Below are 11,460 nucleotides of genomic sequence, written 5' to 3'. Positions count from 1 at the left end.
ATTTAATTTTTTCAATAAAAATAAGCATATTTGGCATGAATTCTTCTTAATGAAGTCCTCCTAACTCTACATGATCATTGCTACTTTTTCTAGATGCTCATTAACCATCTCTTTATCAAGAGATTCTAAAATTTTTTTCAGGAATTGAAGTTGCTTATTTGATTAGACTGTGTACATTCTATTTGCTTTCCTTAAAATATTTATCCCCTCTCTCTATTATGGGAAAAACACAGGGCATGGAGTTACCAATATGGACAAATTACTATGGGACAGCCTTTATGATTCATTTTTTTGGAAGATGAGAGGTGGAAACTAGACATACTGAGAAGTTACTGTATTTAAGTGATATTTTTTGTTCTGTAGTTTGTGAAATAAAACGTAATGTAGAAGAATTATGACACTTTGTTTTTTGTTTTGGGTTTTTTTTGGATCTAAATGTTAGTGAGTAGATGGCAAGTGAGTAGAAATTCTAGGAAGATAGACTTTTGGGTGAGTGGAATGAAAAATTTCTTAATAATTAGAAATGTTCAAAATTGAAATGGTCTTCCTCAGGGGAACTAGTGAATTACTCCACAATGAATTGTTCAGATGTAAGCTAGCAGTGATATAGAGCAGAATCTCAAGGAGCAGACCAAAGAATGGATAGTTTCGGAGCACTCTTCTAAGACTGAAATTCTATACCATGACAAGCTGTATTAAAACTGGTGGCATTGGTGTAGTCAAAGAATATTTTCTAATTCATGTGAATGAAAGTAGATAAATCATGCTATATCTCCGAATTCAGTGAAAGCTAGTGTTTTGTGAAAAGCTATAATATTAATATGTGCGTAGGTTTTCTGTGTAGTATATAAGGATTATAATTGTCACCCAAATGATAAATAGACTTGGAATTGGAGAGACCTTGGTTTGAATCCAAGTTCTGGTGACTACTAGCTCTGTAATTAGTCTACCAGGCATTTAAGCTCTGTGACCCCTACGTTGGGTAGATATTTGTAAGAGGGATAATAACAATTCCAGTATCTAACTTGTATGCTGATTGTTAAGAAAATGTTTTGGAAACCTTAATGCAGTAGCCAGCAGCATTGGAGAACTCAGCTTGAAACAAAGATTGAGAATCTTAACAATCAAAAGCAATGTAAAAAAGGTATACTAATTCCAAACATACTCTATAGAATTTATATCTGATGCTCTTTACAGTAGTTTCTTGGAGAGCAAAAGGACTGGCAAGATTCTCTTCAATTCAAGAGACATTTATTAAGTATCTATCTTAGGCAAGAGACAGAACTGAGTACCACAGGATACACAACCATGATCATGATGCGGTCCCTGACCTCATGGACATTTTAGTCACATGGAAGAAAGACATGTTATTCAAATAATTATAATAGAAGTGAAGGTAAGAGAGGCGCAATGAATAGTTGCAGAAAAATGCATAGTCAATAAATCTGAAAAGGAAGAGATCATTTTTACCATGTGTATAAATGTGTGTGTGTGTGTGTGTGTGTGTGTGTGTGTGTGTGTAAAAGTGGTTCAGAAATGGTTTTCTGAAAGAGATGGCAATTAAGTTAAATTTTAAAGGAAGAAACTTTGACCAAAAAGGATATTCTTTTCAGGCATGAATAAACACCTGGAGATAAGAAAAGACAGAAGTACAATACATAATCTTATTCATTAATTAATTAATTCATTCATTCCACAAACATGTTTTCAGTGCCTAAGTATCAGGTACTACTCTAGGTAATGCATAAAGTTTAAGAATATCTAGACCCATTGTACTGGGGAAAACTTTGGTGAAATTATTTGGTCCTTATGGTTGAAGTACCTTACGCTTAAAATACCCTTAACTGGTACTTTAAGTGAAGTCACAAGGTTATTGGTTGAAGGAGAAATATGCTAAAGTCTACTTCCTTGGTGCTATATTTAAGGTTGCCAAATATGATTTTAAGGTAATGGAGGCTAGACTTAGAACAATAACAGCATCAGAAATTCAGTCTGGGTTGTTTATATGTGGTATTATCATCATAGACAGACTGAGTACTCAGTGGAAAATGAAACCTCTCCCATGGATTGTGTGAGAAGCATATACAACACTTGGTAAAGAAACAGAGTGACTTGATAAACTAGTGGTCCAAAATTCTGTCCTAAATTGGAAGACATGTAAAATCATGTTTCTGTTTGGGAAAAAAAATCTTTGAGAAATGAAATTACTGCTTTCTAATTCCCAGAAACTTATCTGGATCTGATTTATTCTACAAATATTTTGTCTAAAGGCATCAAGACTTGGTCCATCCACATTATACCCCAGCAACTGATGACTGTATTCCTTTCTCCTTGAATCCTAGAACTAATGTTGGTCCTCTATTGCTGGTGCAATGGCAGCACAAATGCTGTCAAGTAGCTTAATTAAGGTGCTAATGCTTAGGTGTAAAACATTTTAGTAGAACCTTGGGGAGCAGATCAATGAAATAGACATCTACCCAAATAGGAGCATATTTCTGGGGATTGTGTGAAAAGATAAAGGATGATTCTAGAAGAATCCATTATTGTATAGCTTTTTGTTAAAACTCAAAATGTGGGGGGAAAGGGGTAATTCTATGCCTCTGCCTTTCATGTTTTGTCCTCTTGACGCTAATCAATTTTTCTGTCTCTGTATCAAACACATAGACATTATTACTATAATTGGACCAACTGTGAACATTTGTTGGTCTGTGACAAGCATTTTCCACCTGAGTGAACATCTCCATTCATGATCCCACTGATTTTATAAAAATCCCGGCCCAACATAGGGGGTAATCATTCAGCTAATTAAATTTCTAGTAATGATTTTATCTATTTTATTATTGAACCACACTTTTTGTGTAAAGGCATAGAGGCATTATCAATCCTTATCTTGTCTACTTAAAAAAAAGATTTCTTTTTTTTTCTTTTTATCATGTAATGTCAAGACTTGAAGGAGCCTCGGTTATCATCTAGTCTAATCTACTCATTTATGATGACAAAACTGAGGCCCAAGGGAGAGTGAGACTTCTTGGAATACTTTTCCCTATCTTTGGCCTGCTCTCTTCTCAACAATGTTTCACTCTTTGCAGAAGAGTCTCCAAATTTGGGAAGAGACAAATTTAATTCTTTTATGAAAGGGAGAGTGTCGCAAGTGGGCCATGTACCTTATAAGATATGCAGAAATAGGCAAACTACCTATGAAATTATTAGTTTTTGAAAGCAGGCCTTGTTCTGATTTTTATCTTTTCCTTCCTTAGACTCAGCATACTATCTTGAATTTAATTACTTTTTAATAAGTATGCATTAAATTGAAATGGATTTCTAAGTATATTCATTGGAACCTTGGAGTTGAGGGTAGATATACATAGAGAAAAGAGAGATGATGCTATGTGTGTGTTTATATGTGTGTGTGTGTGTGTGTATATATGCACACCATATAAATGTAATATATAGATATCTATATCCCATACACATACATACATATATATATATATACACACACACATATATATGTACATATATATATGTATGGAGAGGGTATATTCATATATTGTGTATAATACATAGATGGAGATATATATATTATATATATATATGAATAAATCTGTATACTCCACATACATACACATGCACGCATATATACATACACATATACTCCATCTCTCTCTTTATATCTATCTATCTGTCTATCTATCTATCTATTTACTCCACTACAATTCTGTTGGGAATCCATCTTTTTCTTCTTCCTTCCTATCAAAGCAGGGACTGACAAATTTGAGTACTTTTTTCTGATGACAGAAAAAGAATTAAGTCCTTTTTTTCAAATACTTACAACAAAAATGACAATCTGAAGGTGGACCTTGGACACTGACTAATTTATTTAATTTTTTTCACTCATTGGATGAGAGCATTCTTCTCTAGTGACTACAGAGAGAATTTTAGTGATATGTCCTTAATCAAATCATGCAAACACTGATGCTTTTTTAAATATAATTAACTTGGTGACTTCTAGTTGAGTTCTTGTCCATGTGTACATGTATATATGCTGTGTGTCTATGTATACATTTGCTTCTTTAAACCTCAACTTTTTCTGTTATCTCTAAAATTATTTTCAGTGATGGCCATCTATAGTCTCATATTCCACATTATGATGTCCATTTATGATCTTTATTTAAAGATTCTATGCACCAAGTTAAATTCAAATGATGACATTCTATAAAAAAAACAGATCCAAAGATCCAGAGCAGATGGAAAAGTGTTGTAACTTTGTCAGATTTGTCATACTATAAGATTCCACCTGATTTAAGTCTTGTTCTGTTGTAATTCTATTATTGTGACAATATCCAGGCATTATATTGTTTATTAACCCAATAAGAAATACATTTAAATCTTCAATACCAAAGCTGAGCAATAGACATTATTCCAATGTAGTTATTTGTATTTCATCATGGTCCATTCTTTGAATTCTCTTTTATAATGTGACTAGATTACAATGGCTAAGGTTAATGAGACAATTAACTTTATACAAGATACCAATCACAAAGATTGTTTTACTGTAATTAACTATGGTGACTTCTAGCTGAGTTCTTTGTACTCATAAATATATTTTTCAGGAGTCATCAGGGCTTAAGGGAATAATTTTGAAAGTTTTGAAAGCATATCGAGAAGCCAGATGTAGAAATATTTAATTAACTCTTGCTGTGGGGGATGAAATGTTCATGGATCATGTGAAATGAAAGCTTTGTGGGAGTCAGCATTATGTCATTTTTTTTTTACAAGAAAGATACATGAAGTTACATGTAAGCTTTTAGCAGGTTTCTGTCCTATTCCGTTTGACCTTTTCTCAAAGTCTTTTTGTCAAATATGCTTGTTTTCAGGAATGAGGCTTTCCAAAGGCTTCTTTTCTGCTGACAATGCTAAGTGCTTTGTTTGTACGTTGGTTTCCTCTGGGTTTGATGCTTGTGAGATATGCAAAAACCCCAACACCAACCTTTTATCAAATATGGCTTTTAGAAATTAAAGAGCTGGAAGTATTGTAATGTTTTTCCTATTCATATTTCATTTCTCTACCTATCTCATACCTAATAGTGAGGCATGTTAGCACCTTAAGAAAATTCAGTTTATAATTTTACATGCCTGAACCTTTAAGAGACAAACCCACTGTCAAGAATTAACTTTGCCTCAGTGGGGTTCCTCCTTACCATTCCCATATTTATTGTAGGTAATAATGTGACTCCTTTGAGAAGATAGGAGCAGTAAATGGGCCTAAAAGCTCATTTTTGCAAAGTAATTGGAGACAGGGACAAGGTGAAAAACTGGCACTTGACAAACTGATCTTTTATCTTCAAAATCATCTCCAGAGGTTCTGCTTGTCTATTATGTTCTATTATGCTATATGTCAGTGATGAGTTAGACAGTAATTAATTTGCTTTTTCCTATTGTAGGCAATTCTCTTCCCATTTCATTTAGCTTTTGGAGAGGATTTCAAATGCGTTTAGAGTTCTCCCCCATGACACTTCTATGTACATTTGTGTCCTAATTAGTTTACCTTCTGACACTTTTTTAATTAGTTTTATGACTTTTCAAGCTGACTCCTTCTCATTGACAGTTGCAGTAGTATCTCTGTTATTAAGGGAGTTCATAAAGTAACCTCATTTCCTCATTGAAAACCTCAATACCTTCCCTAAGCCAAAGATCTTCCCTCCCAGCCAAACTGAAAAAAATCTATCTAGTTTCTCACATTTATATAGCTCTTTAAAGCTTATAAAATACTTTCTACACAGTAGTCAGGTAGAACAAAAACCATTGTACACAGTAGGTACATAATACATTTAGATGTCTAATCGAAGAGACTATACCTGTAGTTTCAGAGTTTAATTTCTGGTAACTTCTATAAACATTTGTCTCTTCATCTACATAATGAGACTGATTAAAACTGGTTGCATTTTGGTGGAATTTTGATGATCATGTGGAGACAAGTGGGTAGATAGATAAATAGAAAGATAGTTATGTCCATATTTATATAGCTAGACATCAGTCTATATCTATATAGCTCTATGTTATCTATATCTACCCAGCATAGTGCCTAGTACATAGTAGGAGCTTAAATGGTTACTGATGGATTGATTATCTGCATGTAGGTAAAGGGCAGCTAGGTGGTGAAGTAGACAGAGTGCCAGGCCTGGAGTCAAGAAAACCCGAGTTCAGATCTGACCTCAGACACTTACTAGCTAGTGTGACCCTGGGAAAGTCATTTAACCCTGTTTGTCCCAGTTCTTCCTCTGTAAAATGAGCTAGAGAAGGAAGCACCAAGATACTCTAGTATCTTTTCCAAGAAATCGCCAAATGGGGTCTAGAGGAGTTGGACACAACTGAAAAATGACTCCACAGAAACTCTTGGGTAAGTTTGATGTAGTGAAAAACATTGGAAAGAGCATAAAAATTGGGTTCAGATCCTGGAATTGTAAATTGTTCCTGTGAAATTGAGTAGGATACTTAATATTTAGCGCCTTCAGTTTTCCTTCTGTAAGATATGGTGTTTGGACTCAATGTCTAAGGTTACTTTCAACGATAATTCTTGTGATCTTATAGCCACTGTTATCACATAGCAAGCATTACCACTTTCACAACTTTTGCAGATGTGGAAACAAGGACTTGTAACTTTTGTTCAGGGTCTCCCATAGAAGAGTCAGAGCCATGATTCAAACCTAGGTCATTTGACACCCTTCCCCGCGTGTTCAGCACACTTGAAAACAATACCATCCTGACTCTCATGTAATAAAAGCACACTAGTGACTTTCAATACTTTTCAACATCAAGAAATGGATAGCATTTTAAAAGGCTAAAAGTGAAATACCAATCAATCAGTACCACAGACTTATTGCCTTCTGCATCAGGAGTAGGAATTCTCAATTATATAAGTCAGCTGGAGCGATATACGGCCTGGTGGGAACGGAGTATGTTCTTTGAGGCCAATATATATCCCAGTGATGGGTTGTCTTATTATTTTATTTTACAATATTTCTCTACTCTATATGTTCTGTTCTTCAAAATTGGAAACATACTTCTCATTCTAGCTTTCCATTGTTCGATTTCTCTTGTGGTTTAGCACATGTCAGGGTGCCACAAATAATAACAGCTGATATTTTGATAGTGCTTTACAACTTCAACTCGTTCTACAAACATCTTGTTTGATCCTCACAACAACCTTTTGTTGTAACTGAAGGCAAGTATTATTGTCCCCATTTTATAGGTGAGGAAATAAAGGTTCACAGAGATGAAACAATTTACCCAAGGCCACACAGCTTAAAAATGGAGAAGCTGGGAGTCAAACTGAAATCTTTCAATTCACTCATCTTTTCATGGTCCTTCATTATCTTCATGGCTTTTTATTTGCAATAGTGATAAAGACTCTAAAAATGTTTTATAATCAGAATGGTATTTTCTGGCTTTCATCATTCTGGAAGGTAGATAGTGCAAGCATAAATATCTCCATTTTGAAGATGAAGAAAGTAAGGATTAGGAAGGTAGATGACTCACACAAAGTCACACAGGGTCTAAATGGCATAAGTCAGACTTCAAATAACAGTTTTCTCTCTCCCAGTTCTATTTATTCTCTTTGCATAATACAATACTTCCTCAGAAAGAAGATATTTAGCAGATGTATCACTTCCCTGACAAAGCATAGTACAGCTAAAAATGAGCAAAAAGACATTGATTTATGAACAGAAGTTGTATTTTTTAATGAACAATTAATTGGCATCTTCAAATTAGCTCTTTGTTATTCAGAAAAAGACCAAGCCATTTTGGCCTCCTATAACTATATTTCCCATTCATAAGATTTCAGCATTGTTATCTCAAAGGATAGCTGCAGTATTTTTGAAACAAATTGATTTGAGTTCACTTAATTTTAAAAATAGATATTTTTCACTGAACACTTGAGATGAAGAAAAACATGTCATGAAATAAAATGGAAAAGACTAATAAACAATAAACAATAGCATTTTGAAGCTTGCAATACAGAAAGTTCAATGACAAGGAGAGAGAACTAAGGACAGACATACACAGAGGATATGGCTTTTTATTTATTTATTTATTCATTCATTCATTCATTTATTTGTTTATTTGTTTGTTTGTTTATTTATTGGCATTTGGGGTTAAGTGACTTGCCCATGGTCATACAGCTAGTAAGTGTCAAGTGTTTGGTCTGAAGTCAGATTTGAACTCAGGTCTTCCTGACTTCAAGGCCATTGCTCTATCCACTGTGCCATCTAGCTGCCCCATAAGATTTCTTTCTTTCTTTTTTTGTTTTGTTTTGTTTTTGTCTTTCAGTAAGGCAATTGAGGTTAAGTGAGTTGCCCAGGGTCACACAGCTAGCTAGTAAGTGTCAAGTGTCAGGCCTGAGGTCAGATTTGAACTCAGGTCCTCTTGACTCCAGGCCCAGTGCTCTATCCACTGAGCCATCTAGCTGCCCCATACACAGAGGATATGCCATGTATGCTTATGAAAACCCTGACATTTTATGCCCCCTCAAAACCCCATATTTTGTTTCACTTTTTTTAGATTTTCACTTTTAAGAACAAAATTTAGTAAAGTCTAATTATTAAATCAAAAATCAACTTAAGTTTTAAATTGCTTTGAAGTTTAGTAAAAAAAATAATGCTTAAGAATCAATACTTGAGAGGATTCTGGGAAGATGGCAGAGTAGGTCAGAATATTCCAAGTACCCAAGATTTTCCTCCACAAGAGAGATAAAACAGTGCCTCAGGGCAAATATTGAGTGGTAAAAAATAAGTAAGAGAAAGGGCAGAGCAAGAGTCCTCCTGGGATAATTGCAAAAGATCTGAAGAAAAATCCTGGGCTAGGTTTGTTCCCAGCTAAGAGAAAACTCCTCCAGGCTAGGGACCACTTAAAGAACAAGGGACAAGCCCCAGCTAATGCTGGGTTGGGAGGCTGCCTGGGCTCCAGCCAAAGGCACTTTTACCACTGGTACCGTGAGGGGAGTTAGTGTCTGAGCCCCAGAAGATCGAGGGAATCTCTGCTGATAAGGGACACCAAACACAACTGTGCTGCAGAGACATTGTGGGGTGAGAGGGAAGCAGCCTGTGCCCAGTGAGTGCAGAAACAGTGGGAAGGGGATGTCTCTGGCTGTGGGGACTTGCAGAATACTGGAGGTCGTGGTTTGGGTTCAAGGTCAGAGAGGAGAAATGAAGGAGGATCTGAGACCAGCAGCACCATCGCCTAAACCACAGGACAAGGGATGATCACCAAAATTAAACCATTGAAAATATGCACAGTTAATCAGAAAGAATCCAACCATAGAGAGTTACTATGGAAATAGAGAAGACTGGGTTTCATCTTCAGAGGAAGATAATGAAGCAAAGAAATCCTCTTCTACAACAGAGAATAGTGTCAAATCATCACCTGCTCAAAAAGAATTCATAGAAGAACTTAAAAAAGACTTTAAAAATCAAATGAGAGAAAAAAAGGTAAAACAAAAAAATAAGAACAGTCCAAGAAAAACAAGAAAATTGTGAAAAGAAAGTCAACCAATTAGAAAATAAGATCCAGAATCTTAAGGAAGAAGATGACTCCTTGAAAATCAGAATTGGGCAAGGGGAAGCCAGTGAAATTATAAGAGATCAAGAAACAATAAAACAAAATATAAAGAATGAAAAATAGAAGAGAATTTGAAACATCTCATAAGAAAACAATTGATCTGGAGAACAAATAAAGAAGAGACAACATAAGAATAATCAGACTACCAAAAAGCTTGATACAATAATACAAGAAATAATTAAAGAAAATTATACTGAAGCATTAGAATAAGAGGAGAAAGTAGAAGTAGAAAAGATCTACTGTTCACATCTAAAAGAGCTCCCAGGAGGAAAACCCATAGGAATATTATAGTCAAATTCTGCAACTCCCAGATCAAGAATAAAATATGGGTAACAAAAATAAACAATTTACACATGGTGGTACCATAATTACAATCACACAAGAGCTAGCAGTGGCAACACTAAAAGATGTCAGAGCTTGGAACACTATATATCTAAGAGCAAAAGAACTGGGCTTCTGTCTGAAAATATCACACCCAGCAAAGCTAAGCATAATTCTGAATGAAAAAAAGTAGATATTTAATGAATTGTCAGACTTTCAGGATTTGGTAAAAACAATCAAACAAACAAACAGCAACATCAACAACAGCAACTGAACTTGATAGAAGATTTGACATACAAGACCTAAGAGACCAATTACAAGGGGACTCAATAATGAAGACTGTTTACCTTTTATGTATGTAAAATGTAAAACATATGTCTAAGATTGTTATTAGTAATTGGGTAGCTCATAAGAAATATAGGCATAGACCTGAGCATGACATGACTTCAAAAATTAAAACTATTCAGAAACAGCTAAAAAGAGTAATTATCTTATACAAATAAGGTGCAAGAGAAAGAACCAATGCAGAGGAATTAGATGGAGGAGGAGGGCTGTTAGTTATGGAAACCTACTTTCATCTGGATTGGGTTCAAGAGGGAACAATGCATATATATGTATATGTATATGTATATGTGTATGTGTATGTGTATGTATATGTATATCTCTGTCTCTATCTCTATCTATATACATATATATATATGTATATATATATGTATACACACACACACACATACCTACATATATCTAGAAGAGTACTAAAGTCTTCTAAATTTAGAAAGAAATAAAAGGCTAAGGAGATGGAAAGAGGAAAGAGGAAAAGGAAGGACTTTTATTGCCATATATTTCGAAGTCTCTCCTCTGAGATTCCACCTCTGCAAAATGTGGATTGAAATAATTGTGCTGTTACCCTTATAGGGCAGTTGTGAGGAAAAAGATGCATTAAACATATTAGTTACTATAGAAATATCAGACGTTGTGGTTTTATGATGCCCATTACTTCCCCTGTAACTGAGACAATTTTTTATTTCTTTGATTGATTCAACCCAGCAACACTTCATATAGCTTCTTTAATTGTAACATTCACTGAACAATGCCAGTCAGGTATCCAACCAGCATTATCTCCCATCTTGAAAAAGAAAGTGTGCCCCCTCTTTGCAGGGCTCTGTGAAATCCATTTGACATATTGAAAGCTAAGAAAATGTGTTTTTCATTTCCAACCTGAAATTAACGATTCTGCAGGCAAACCGATAAGAACAGTGTCATTTGATGTCTGGGATGAAACTTTGGAGGCAAAGAGGAGACCTGGATTCTCTGGCTTTTTAAGAGGCTCCTTAGTGGCAAAGCTCTTAATACACTGCTTTACCCTGTCAAGATTTCTAATACCTCCAGCTGGGGTTCCTGATATGCCTGAAGGTAGATCTCACTTGTTCTCACATAATCAAACACACTGGGCATAGTAATGAGTGCACAAGAGATTGGTGTTCATAAGGTGCCCCCTGTGAAAAATTCCTCCAAACGCTG

The sequence above is a fragment of the Phascolarctos cinereus genome, unplaced genomic scaffold (assembly GCF_003287225.1).
Source record: "Phascolarctos cinereus isolate Bilbo 61053 unplaced genomic scaffold, phaCin_HiC Scaffold_2;HRSCAF=192, whole genome shotgun sequence".
NCBI classification, from domain to species: Eukaryota; Metazoa; Chordata; class Mammalia; order Diprotodontia; family Phascolarctidae; genus Phascolarctos; species Phascolarctos cinereus.
This window is presented reverse-complemented; position numbering follows the sequence as displayed.